Source organism: Sarcophilus harrisii, chromosome 1 (assembly GCF_902635505.1).
Source record: "Sarcophilus harrisii chromosome 1, mSarHar1.11, whole genome shotgun sequence".
In the NCBI taxonomy this organism is placed as follows: domain Eukaryota; kingdom Metazoa; phylum Chordata; class Mammalia; order Dasyuromorphia; family Dasyuridae; genus Sarcophilus; species Sarcophilus harrisii.
This window is the reverse complement of record NC_045426.1, coordinates 356,932,447-356,944,877: the sequence shown is the minus strand read 5'-3', so window position 1 is coordinate 356,944,877 and position 12,431 is coordinate 356,932,447. Positions and strand designations below refer to the sequence as shown.

At 34.3% G+C, this 12,431-nt stretch overlaps 1 pseudogene; it reads left to right on the top strand.

Moving 5' to 3' along the window:
• The first annotated feature begins 5,949 nt into the window (after window positions 1–5,949).
• LOC100922530 lies at window positions 5,950–9,638 on the top strand (annotated as a pseudogene).
• Window positions 9,639–12,431: the final 2,793 nt, after the last annotated feature.

The following is a 12,431-nucleotide window of genomic DNA, read 5'->3' as shown; positions in this document are numbered from 1 at the left end:
AATTTTATATCTGTAGATCTTACTTGCATAAAATAGAGAAAGAGAAGATCAATGAATTGGGCTTGCAACTAAAAAGCTGGAAAAAGAATAAACCCAATCCAATACCATACTTGAAATTCTAAAAATAAAAAAGATTAATAAAATTGAAAGTAAAAAAATTATTAAATTAATATATAAATCGAAGAATTTGTTTTATGAAAAAATCAACAAAATAGATAAACTTTTAGTTGATTTGATTAGAGAAAGGAAAGAGGAAAATGAAACTGTTAGTCTCAAAAATGAAAAGGGAGAATTTTCCCTCAATGAAGAGGAAATTAAATCAATAATTAGGAGATACTTTGTCCAATTTTATGCCAATAAATTTGATAACCTAAGTGAAAAAGAGGAATGCTTACAAAAATATAAATTCTCCAGAATAATAGAAGAAGAAATAAATTATTTAAACAGCCCATTTTAGAAAAAGAAATAGAACAAGCTATTAATCAACTCCCTAAGAAAAAATTCCCAGGACCAGATGGATTTACATGTGAATTCTACCAAACATTTAAAGAACAAGTAACTCCAATGCTATATAAACTATTTGAAAAAATAGGGAATGAAGGACTCCTACCAAATTCTTTTTATGATACAGATATGGTATTGACCTAAACCAGTTAGGACAAAAACAGAGAAAGGAAATTATAGGCCATTCTCCCTAATGAATATTGATGCAAAAATCAAAGTAAAATATTAGCAAAGAAATTACAGAAAATCATCCCCAGGATAATACATCAATAATGACCAAGTAAGATTTATACCAGGAATGCAGAGCTGAATCAATATTAGGAAAACTATTAGTATAATTTACTATATCAATAACCAAATTAACAAAAAAACATATGATAATCTCAATAGATGCAGAAAAAGCATTTGATAAGGCCCAACATCCATTCCTATTAAAAATACTAGAGTATAGGAATAAATGGACTTTTCCTTAAAATAGTCAGTAGCATCTATTTAAAACCATCAGCAAGCATCATATGTATGTAATGGGGATAAATTGGAACCATTCCCAATAAGATCAGGGGTGAAGCAAGGTTGCCCACTGTCCTATTACTATTCAATAGTGTATTAGAAATGCTAGTTTGGACAATAATAGTAGAAAAAGAGATTATAGGAATTAGAGTAGATAATGAAGAAAACAAATTATCACTCTTTGAAGATTATATGACGGTATATTTAGAGAACTCTAGAGAATCAACTAAAATACTATTTGAAATAATCCACAACCTTAGCAAAGTTGCAGGATACAAAATAAATCCACATAGATCATCAGCATTTTTATATATCACTAATAAAATCCAACAGCAAGAGAGACAGAGAGAAATTCCATTTAAAATAACTGTTGATAGTATAAAATATTTGGGAATCTATCTGCCAAGGGGAAATCCAAGAACTATATGAGCAAAACTACAAAATATTTTCCACACAAATAAAGTCAGATCTAAACAATTGGAAAAATATCAAGTGCTCTTGGATAAGCTGAGTGAATATCATAAAGATGACAACACTACCTAAACTAATCTATTTATTTAGTGCTATACCAATCAAACTCCCAAGAAACTATTTTACTGAGCTAGAAAAATAACCACAAAATTCATCTGGAAGAACAAAAGATCAAGAATTTCAAGGGAATTAATGAAAAAAAGAAAATGAATGTACCAGATATAAAACTATATTATAAAGCAGCAGTCATTAAAACCATTTGGTACGGGCTAAGAAATGGAGTAGTTGATCAGTGGAATAGGTTAGGTTCACAGGACAAACTGGTCAGTGACTATAATAATCTAATGTTTGATGAACCCAAAGACCCCAGCTTTTGGGATAAGAATTCACTATTTGACAAAAACTTCTAGGAAAATTGGAAACTAGTATGGCAGAAACTAGGCAATGATCAACACAACACCATACACCAAGATAAGGCCGAAACGGGTTCATGATCTAAACATAAAAATCGAAACTTTCTACTTATATGAAAGGGTGTTCCAAATCACTATTGATTAGATAAATGCAAATTAAGAGAACTCTGATATACCACTACACACCTGTCAGATTGGCTAAGATGATAGAAAAAGATAATGATGAATGTTGGAGGGGATGTGGGAAAACTAGGACACTGATGCATTGTTGGTGGAGGTGTGAATGGATCCAACCCATTCTGGAGAGCAATTTGGAACTATACTCAAAAAGTTATCAAACTGTGATTACCCTTTGATCCAGCAGTGTTATTATTGGGCTTATATCCCAAAGAAATATTAAAGAAGAGAAAGGGACCCACATATGCAAAAGTATTTGTGGCAGCCCTTTTCACAGTGGCTAGAAATTGGAAATTGAAGGGATGTCCACCAAATGGAGAATGGCTGAATTGTGGTATATGAATCTTATGGAATATTATTGTTCTATAAGAAATAACATCCAGAAAGGCTTGGACATGCATGAACTGATGCTAAACGAGCAGAACCAGGAGATCATTATACATGGCAGCAACAATACTACATGATGATGAATTCTGATGGACTTTGCTCTCTTCAACAATGAGAGGATCCACCAACCATTCTGAAGAGCAATTTGGAACTATGCTCAAAAAGTTATCAAACTGTGCATAGCTTTTGATCCAGCAGTGTTTCTACTGGGCTTATATCCCAAAGAGATCTTAAAGAGAGGAAAGGGACCTTTATGTGCAAAAATGTTTGTGGCAGCCCTCTTTGTAGTAGCCAGAAACTGGAAACTGAATAGATGCCCATCGATTGGAGAATGGCTGAATATATTGTGGTATATGAATATTATGGAATATTATTGTTCGGTAAGAAATGACCAGCCGGATGATTTCAGAAAGGCCTGGAGAGACTTACATGAACTGATGCTGAGTGAAATGAGCAGGGCCAGGAGATTATTATTATTATATTTATTATATACTTCAACAACAATATTATATGATCAATTCTGATGGACCTGGCCATCTTCAGCAATGAAATGAACCAAATCAGTTGCATTGGAGAAGTAATAAATTGAACCAGCTACACCCAGCGAAAGAACTCTGGGAGATGACAAGAACCATTACATTGAATTAAAGCCTGTCTGCATTTTTGATTTCCTTCACAGGCTAATTCTACAATATTTCAGAGTCTGATTCTTTTTTGTACAGAAAAATAATGGTTTGGACATGTATACTTATTTTGTATTTAATTTATACTTTAATATATTTAACACATATTGGTCATCCTGCCATCTGGGGAAAAATTGGAACAAAAGGTTTGGCAATTGCCAATGCTGTAAAATTACCCATGCATATAACTTGTAAATAAAAAGCTATTAAAAATAAAAATAAATAAATAAAAAATAAAAACAATGAGAGGATCTAAATCAGTTCCAATTGATCTGTAATGAACAGAAATAGCTATACCCAGCGAAAGAACACTGGGAAATGAGTGTGGACCACAGCATAGCATTTACACTCTTTCTGTTATTGTTTGCTTGCATTTTTGTTGTTTTTTTTTCTTCTCAGGTTATTTTTACCTGCTTTCTAAATCCAATCTTTCTGTGCAACAAGATAACTGTATAAATATATATGCATATATTGTATTTAACATATATTTTAACATATTTAACATGTATGGGACTACCTGCCATTTAGGGGAGAAGGTGGAGGGAAGAGGGGGGGGGAAGGTTGAAACAGAAGTTTCAAGGGTCAATGTTGAACAATTACCCATGCATATGTTTTGTATATAAAAAGCTATAATAAAAAAATTAGAACTGAAAAAAAGAAATTTATTATAGTGACAAGGATTAAAACACACACTTAAAAGATGACAAAGTCAAAGCTCCTACATCCAAAGCCTCCAAGAAAAATGAGAATTGGGTTCAGGTCATGGAAGAGCTCAAAAGGTACTTTGATAATCAAGTAAGAGAGATAGAGAAAAAAAAATTAGGGAACGAATTGAATGATACAAAAGGAAATACAAAAAAAAATTAATGAGAAGAATGCCTTAAAAAGCAAAATTGGCCATTTGGGAAAGGAGGTACAAAAACTCACTGAGGAAAATAATTCCTTAAAAAACAAAATTGAGCAAATGGAAGCTAATGACTTCATGACCAATCAAGATAATATAAAGCAAAACCAAAAAAAAATGAAAAATAGGGGAGTGGGGGAAATGTGAAATAACTCATTAGAAAAGCAACTGACCTGGAAAATAGATCCAGAAGAGATAATTTCAAAATGACTGATCTATCTGAAAGTCATAATCAAAAAAGAGCCTGGACTTCATCTTTAAAAAATTATCAAGAAAAATTGTCCTGATATTCTAGAACCAAAGGGTAAAATAGAAATTGAAAGAATCCATTGATCACCTCTTGAAAGAGATCCCAAAATGAAAACTCCCAGGAATATTATAGCCAAATTTCAGAACTCCCAGGTCAAGAAGAAAATATTGCAAGCATCCAGAAACATTACAAATATAGGGGAGCCATAGTTAGCATAACATAAGATTTAGCAGCTTCTACATTAACAGATCAGAGGACTTGGAATATTATGTTCCACAGAGCAATGGAGCTAGGATTGCAACCAAGAATCACACACTCAGCAAAAATGAGTATAATCCTTCAGAGGAAAAGGTGGTCAATAATGAAACAGGATTTTAAGCATTTGTGATGAAAAGACGAGAGCTGAATGGAAAATTTGATTTTCAAATACAGAACTATGGAGAAGCATAAGGAGATAATCAGGAAAGTGTTCTCATAAACAACTTAATAAGATTTATCTGTTTATATTCCTATATTGAGGATGATAACTCATTAGAACATTCTTATTATTATGGCAGAAAAAATATATATACATGTGTGTGTGTGTGTATGTGTGTGTGGAGAGAGAGAGAGAGACAGAGAGAGACAGAGAGAGAAAGAGAGAGAGAGAGAGAGAGAGAGAGAGAGAGAGAGAGAGAGAGAGAGAGAGAGAGAGAGAGCGAGCGTACAGGTGTGAATTAAATATGAAGGAATAAATACCTTTTTTAAAAAAAAATAATGAAATTAAGGGGTGGGAGAGGCATGTGCTGGGAGAAAGGGAAAGGAAGAAGTGGAATAGTGCAAATTATTTACCATACAAAAAAAGAGACAAAAAAAAAACTTTTACAAAGGAAGAGGGGGAAGAAAGGGGGAAAGAGTGAAACTTACTCTCATCAGAACTGGATCAAATAGTAAATAACATTGATATTCAATAAGGGTATATAAATCTACCTTAGCCTGCAAGAAAATAGGAGGGGAATAGAAAGTGGGAAGAAGGGGGAGGGTGATGAGAAAGAGGGCATATTGGGGGAGGGAGTGGTTGGTAGCAAAACACTTTTGAGGAGGGACAAGGTGAAAGGAGAGAGAGAATAAATGGGGGAAAATACAATTAGCAATAGTAATTGTAAAAAAATTTTGAAACAAGTTTCTCTGATGGAATATTATTATTCTTTGGGAAATGATGAGCAAGATGCTCTCAGGGAAAAAAAAATCTGGAAAGTCCTCCACGAACAAAGTAAAATATACTGTATACAAAGTAATAGCAAAAATGTTCTGGGATGACCAGCTATAAATAACTTTTTTGTTCTTAGTAATACAATCATCCACAACTACTCTGTAAGACTTATGATGAAAAATCCTATCTGTACTGAAAGGAGCTAATCAAATACAAATATGGATTCTAAATATAAATCAAAGCATTCTCTATTACTATCTCTATTTTTAACTTAATTTTTCATGAAGGTTTTTATTTTCATTAGGGTAGGAGATCTGTTTTCTTTCTCAACTTGACTATTATAGAAATGTTTTGCAAAACTTCACATATGGTTTCTTAATTGTGGGTGAGGATAAGAGAACCTATAGCTCAAAAATCTTAAAAACAAATGCAAAAAATTTGTTTTGAATGTAGCTGGAGAAAATATTAAATAAATAATTTATTTTTTTAAAAAGGTTAATGTTGCTTACTCGATTAAACAACTAAGTGGTCACGCAGAACCTCAGTTGAGAGTTGGAAGAGAAGTTCAACACCATCTAATCTAAGCTATATTTGAAAAAAGAATACCCTCAATCCTGGATAACAAATGGCCATCCAGTCACAAGGGGACTTTCACATGATCCCTCCCATTTCAGCTGGGTCCTTACTAAAGTTTCCTTATAACCTGAAGCTGAGAAGGGTTGGAACAGTTAGAGAGAGGAGTCAGGAGCCCAAAATCGAAAGTGTCATGGCATCCATATTCCCCTGTCTCATGGTTTCCTGGTTCTGCCTTGGTGTTTCTGGTCACATGTCCTCTTAGCCAGTAGTGGAGGAGACACCATGGCTCAGCAATGGAGGTTGAAGAGGTGGCTGGCTGTAGCTGTGGGAAACCAGATTCAGCCAGGCAGCGCCATTGAAAAGAGGAACAGAAAGAAGCTCGTCTCACTGACCCTCCCTCTGGGATCCAGGAATGATTCCTTCATCAGAAAAAGTTTAATAATTGTAAAGAATGTGCGTCGGAAGAAGTAGAATGGAGCTCCTTACCTCATGGCACAAAGGATAGCTTTGGATCCCCTGAAGGCAAAGATAGTTTACAACCAATCTACATGTAAATATTAAATACTAGAAAATCAGTCCAGAAGAAAAAGCTAAAATCCAGCTTCAGCCGGTCCTCCATGCAAGAAACAACCAATTTCCATTTTCCCAATGAAAGCACAGCTGTAAAGGAACAAGATGCTATGAAAGACCTTCGGCACTCGCTACCCAAATTCAAAAGAAAAGTCAATAAAGAATTGAAAGAGGAAAAGCAGAATGCAGCTAGAAGATTTCGGGTTGGTTTGTTTGTTTTCAGCGTTATAAAGACCTAGTTGGGAGTCAGGTGGTGAGTGATGAGGAATTCTGGGCATGCGGCTACGCATGAATCCTGTGGATATCCCTGCAGCATCCAATCACAAGCAGGATGTAGGCATTTCTGGCTGGTGCCTGTCCCCAAAAGATGACTGTGATGGCCTAAGATATAACTTAAGTTCTCATATCGAGTCCACATTTAGGACCGAATAGTAAAAATGAAATATATAGCAAAAGTTCCATATAACATGACAGAAAAAAAAAAAAAGTTCTGGAAATGATTTTTTCAATCCCATTATTTTCATAAGGATTGGCTTAAAACGAGGTCAAAAGATCTTTTTACAGAATGTGCAAAATGTAAGAAAAGGGTTTAAAAACAATGGTATGACTAGGAGTGAAAAACCCAGTATTAGATTTGACAGCAGTGGAGAATAAATCATTAGATGAAGGCTATGGGGTTTCCCCTATACCATCTACTTCCAACTCTTCAGAATCTATAAAGGAACATCAAGAGATTTAACCATTCGGAACAGAAATGAGTGCAAGGGATAATATTGTAAAAAATTTACCCTGGCATGGATTCTGTCAATAAAAAGTTACTATAATAAAAACAAACAAAAAAAAAAAAACGAAAACAAAGGGAGATTTAACCATCATAGTGCTATGATCCTGGCAGCTAGTCTCAGGAAACATGAAGCACAAAATGATCACAACAATGAAAACAGTAACATAGAACTCTCCAGATTCAGACATCTTTCAGCCATCAATCAAAAAGGTGAAGTTACAGTAATCCAATGAATATGAATGTAATGGGCTGAAGTTTGAGTTGATGCACTGAGGTCCCAAGTACATGAGGCTAAATAGTAATTGGGCTATACTCTATTAATACACATTACTGGATAAAGAATGGTCCCTGCCCACTCTCTATGCAAGTCCTGATGTGTTGTATAGGAAATGACGATTTTGGTGGGTGGAGACAGAGAGACAGGAAGGGAAGTTGGGAGAGATTGACCTTGGTTCCATTCTCCTAGCTGCTGGTCGTGTGGCTGCTGGTCGAGCTAGCTTCTTGACTCAGCTACACACATTGCTATCGCCGATTCTCTTCCACCTCCGATCCTTCTTCACTGAGAATAAAGACTGACGATTTTCCCCTAACCTGAATTCCTGACTCCTGCTGATTCAAAAATACACGGACTTCACATATGAAGACTTGGCAAAAATAATAGCATAAAAACAAATGCACTAAACCCCAAGAAGTCAGATAGATATCATAACCCAATTCCAATTCAGTCCTTCCAATGTGCAATAGGTCAGAATGTTATCAGTTCTTTTCAGAGTATTAAACAAAAGATGGAAACTTACACACCCAGACTAACTCAAGTTCTTTTAATCGTGCTGCAAGCAGTACCATGAGAGCACTATCTTCCAAAGGATTACTTATGCAGGGAGCAGCAAGACATAAACCAGATAGTGCCAAATACCATTCAGTCAGAACTCAGACATTTGTATGTGGTCATGGGAGAGGTGATTGAGGCCTTTTTGATCCTGTTTTCTAGGTAATCCATCATTCTAGAAGACAAGATAGTAAAGATAAAGATTAATTTGGAATGATTTCAAGCTATTGAACTATTCCCATTCCAAGAAAAAAAATTTGCAGACGGCATTTAAGCACAAATTTGATGTCACATAGAAGAGATGTTGCATAAGGCCTACAAAAAACTCCATACATGGCAGTCTCGTTGCCTCCTGAAGAAGACTTAAAGGAGCCATAAGTATTTGAGGCTTTAGTTCCAAAATGATCCATCTTCCACAGTTGTGGGAACACACTCTGAGCAGCTCCAGCATCATTCAGACAATGCTGCTGGGATGTCTGCAATCACTAATCAGACTTGGGAGCTAAAGCTATTGAACTTGCAAATTCTGGAGTTCAAGGAGCTGTGGTTAAACTTGAAACTGCAAGATAAATTAAGATAGCTGAATTACATGTACGCAAAGAGACTTTCCTGCAGTTACTCAGGAACTACTTTTGATTTGCTTTCAAAAATAAAAAGTAACTTTTAAAAAGTTGAATTGATAAAATCTGATTTTCTTTTATTTAACTTTTTTTAAGTATATGACACAGAATAGAAATTAAATGTAGTTATTGTTTTTCCTCCACTGGAGTTGCTGAGGCTTTTCTAGTCCTCCTAAATCCTCACATTGTATTGGATTCTGGTTATATCTACTAAAACAGGTTAGAAAAGGAGTATTTTAAATAAAGCAGAGAAAAGCTGTCACTAACCATCAGGAGACATCTGTAGTCAGGGGCATCTTCTGCTCTGTGTTTCCTATGGAAATAAGAAGCAATAGACTTGCACAAAACACTTATTTGTGGTTTGGGCTCCTGAAGTGACACAAAAGAAACAGTTTTGCAGAAAGTCTTGAATTTTTATGCAAAGTTTTTTCAAGAGACAATGAAACTGCTTGGTTTTGTTTGAATGCCATATGTACTGCTTAGATTTTTTTTTTTAAGATGGTATGTGCTTTGAGGCAACTGCTTTTTTAACTTTAAAATTCTTACAACAAAATTCTTACAACTAATTGAACTATATGAAAATTTCTTATTTTCACATCCTTAAGAGAAAAAGTGTTTTGCAAGTCTGTTTTTTTCATTGATAATCATTGCAAAAATTGGAAAGCATGTACATACAAAAAAAATTCTATGTGATTATATCTGAAATCTATGCCATATTTTGTTCTTAATGGGTCACTGTTTATCTAAGACTTAGTTATCTTTCATTAAAAATATGCAAAAAAGCAAATCTCTTTTATACATACTGTTTAACTGAGAAGGAGAAAAAGACTTCCAAGTGATGGAGAACTCATTACCTTCTAAAGCAACCCATTGCCTTTGGATAATCCTAACTGTTAGGATTTTTTTTTCTGGCATCTAATCATTGCTCTTTTATGAAGCCTAGTAGGACACATGTTTCCCTTCTCTTTATTTTTCAAATCTTGAGAATAAGTATCAGGTGGTCCCTAATTCTTCTGTTCTCTAGACTAAACATCCCCAGTTCTTTCAATATATTCTTATATGACACCAGCTTGAAACCTTTCTCTATCCCCATTTATTCCCATTATCCTTTGGATAATTTCCAGTTTATCAATACTCTAAAATGTGGTATCCAGACGTGAATATAATACTCCATTTGTAATCTGTACCTCATCTTCTACATTGTGCTTTACTTACTATAGCCTAACATTACTTTATACTTCTTGGTTTCCATATCAAATTGTTAACAATGAGTTTATGATCCAATAAAATCAGCAGGGCTTTTTCAGAAGAATTGCTGCCTAATTGTATCTTTCTGATCTTGTTTTTGAAAAATTGATTTTTTTGAAAATGACTAACTGGAAAAAACCATGAATTATCTACTTGCAAAAACGACAGACTTGGAAAATAGATCTAGGCGAGATAATCTGAGAATAATTGGACTTTCCGAAAACTATGATGAAAAAAAGAGCCTAGATACTATTTTACAAGAAATCATCAAAGAGAACTGCCCAGATATAATAGAATCAGAAGGTAAAATAGGCATTGAAAGAATTCATCGAACACCTTCTGAAAAAGACCCTAAAATAAAACCCCCAAGGAATATTGTGGCCAAATTTCAGAACTATCAGATTAAGGAAAAAATTTTACAAGCAGCCAGAAAAAAAAATTTAAATACCATGGTGCCACAATAAGGATCACCCAAGATCTGGCTGCCTCCACATTAAAGGATCGAAGGGCCTGGAATCTGATATTCTGAAAGGCAAAAGAACTTGGATTGCAGCCAAGAATAAACTACCCAGCTAAGCTGAGCATTTTCTTTCAGGGAAGAAGATGGACATTTAATGAAACAAATGAATTCCATTTGTTTCTAAGGAAAAAAAAACAGAACTAAACAAAAAATTTAATTTCCAACCATAGGACACAAGAGATGCAGCAAAGGTAAAAAGAACTCTTGAGAACTGTATTTCCGTTGTGGATATACAAAAAGACTACATGTATAATTTGATTTTACTGATATAACATAAAAAAGGGAAGTAGATATGGAAAAGGGATGATGGCAGAATAAGGTGGGAAGGGGGAAAAAGAGGAACCACATCCCACAAAGAGCAAAGGAAACTTATCATATCTGAGGAATTTGAGAGGGGAGGAACATTGTGTGAATCTTACTCTCATCAGAGTTTCAAAGAGAAAATAATTGACATATCAGTTTTAGAGAAAATTCTCTCCTCATTAAAAAGGGGGAGAGGAAAAAGGAAAAGAAAAAGAGTAATAAGGGAAGAAAGGGGAAAAGATTCAGAGGGGGGAGAGGGATTCTAAAGAGAGTGAGCATCGTGGTACAAGTGGGATACATAAATTTAAAAAGGGGAAAGAGGGTTGGGGGGCAAGAAAAAGTAAAGCATAATCTGGGGATATTAGGATGGCAGGAAATACAGAATTAGTAATTCTAACCGTAAATGTGAAAGGGATGAACTCTCCCATAAAGAGGAGGCAGATAGCAGACTGGATCAAAGTCAGAACCCTACAATATTTTGTTTACAGGAAACACATTTAAAGCAGGGAGATACATACAGAGTAAAGGTAAAGGCTGGAGCAAAATCTATTATGCTTCAGGTGAAGTCAAAAAAGCAGGGGTAGCCATCCTTATCTCAGATCAAGCAAAAGCAAAAATTGATCTAATTAAAAGAGATAAAGAAGGAAACTACATCTTGCTAAAGGGTAGCATAGACAACGAAGCAATATCAATACTAAACATATATGCATCAAGTGGTATAGCATCCAACTTCCTAAAGGAGAAGTTAAGAGAGTTGCAAGAAGAATTAGACAACAAAACTGTAATAGTGGGAGATCTCAACCTTGCACTCTCAGAATTAGACAAATCAAACCACAAAACAAATAAGAAAGAAATTAAAGAGGTAAATAGAATATTAGAAAAATTAGGTATGTTAGATCTTTGGAGAAAATTGAATGAAGATAGAAAGGAATATACTTTCTTCTCAGCAGTTCATGGAACCTATTCAAAAATTGACCATATATTAGGACATAAAGACCTCAAAATAAAATGCAAGAAGGCAGAAATAGTAAATGCTTTCTTTTCAGATCATGATGCAATAAAAACTACATTCGACAAAAAGCTAGGGGTAAATAGACCAAAAAGTAATTAGAAACTAAACAATCTCATCTTAAAGAATGATTGGGTAAAACAGCAAATTATAGATACAATTAATAATTTCACTCAAGATAATGACAACGATGAGACGTCATACCAAAATTTGTGGGATGCAGCCAAAGTGGTAATAAGAGGAAATTTTATATCCTTAGAGGCTTACTTGAATAAAACAGAGAAAGAAAAGATTAATGAATTGGGCTTGCAACTAAAAAAACTTAAAAAAGACGAAATTAAAAACCCCCAATCAAATACTAAATTTGAAATTCTAAAATTAAAAGTAGAAATTAATAATATTGAAAGTAAAAAAAACTATTGAACTAATTAATAAAACTAAGAATTGGTTCTATGAAAAAGCCAATAAAATAGATAAGCCT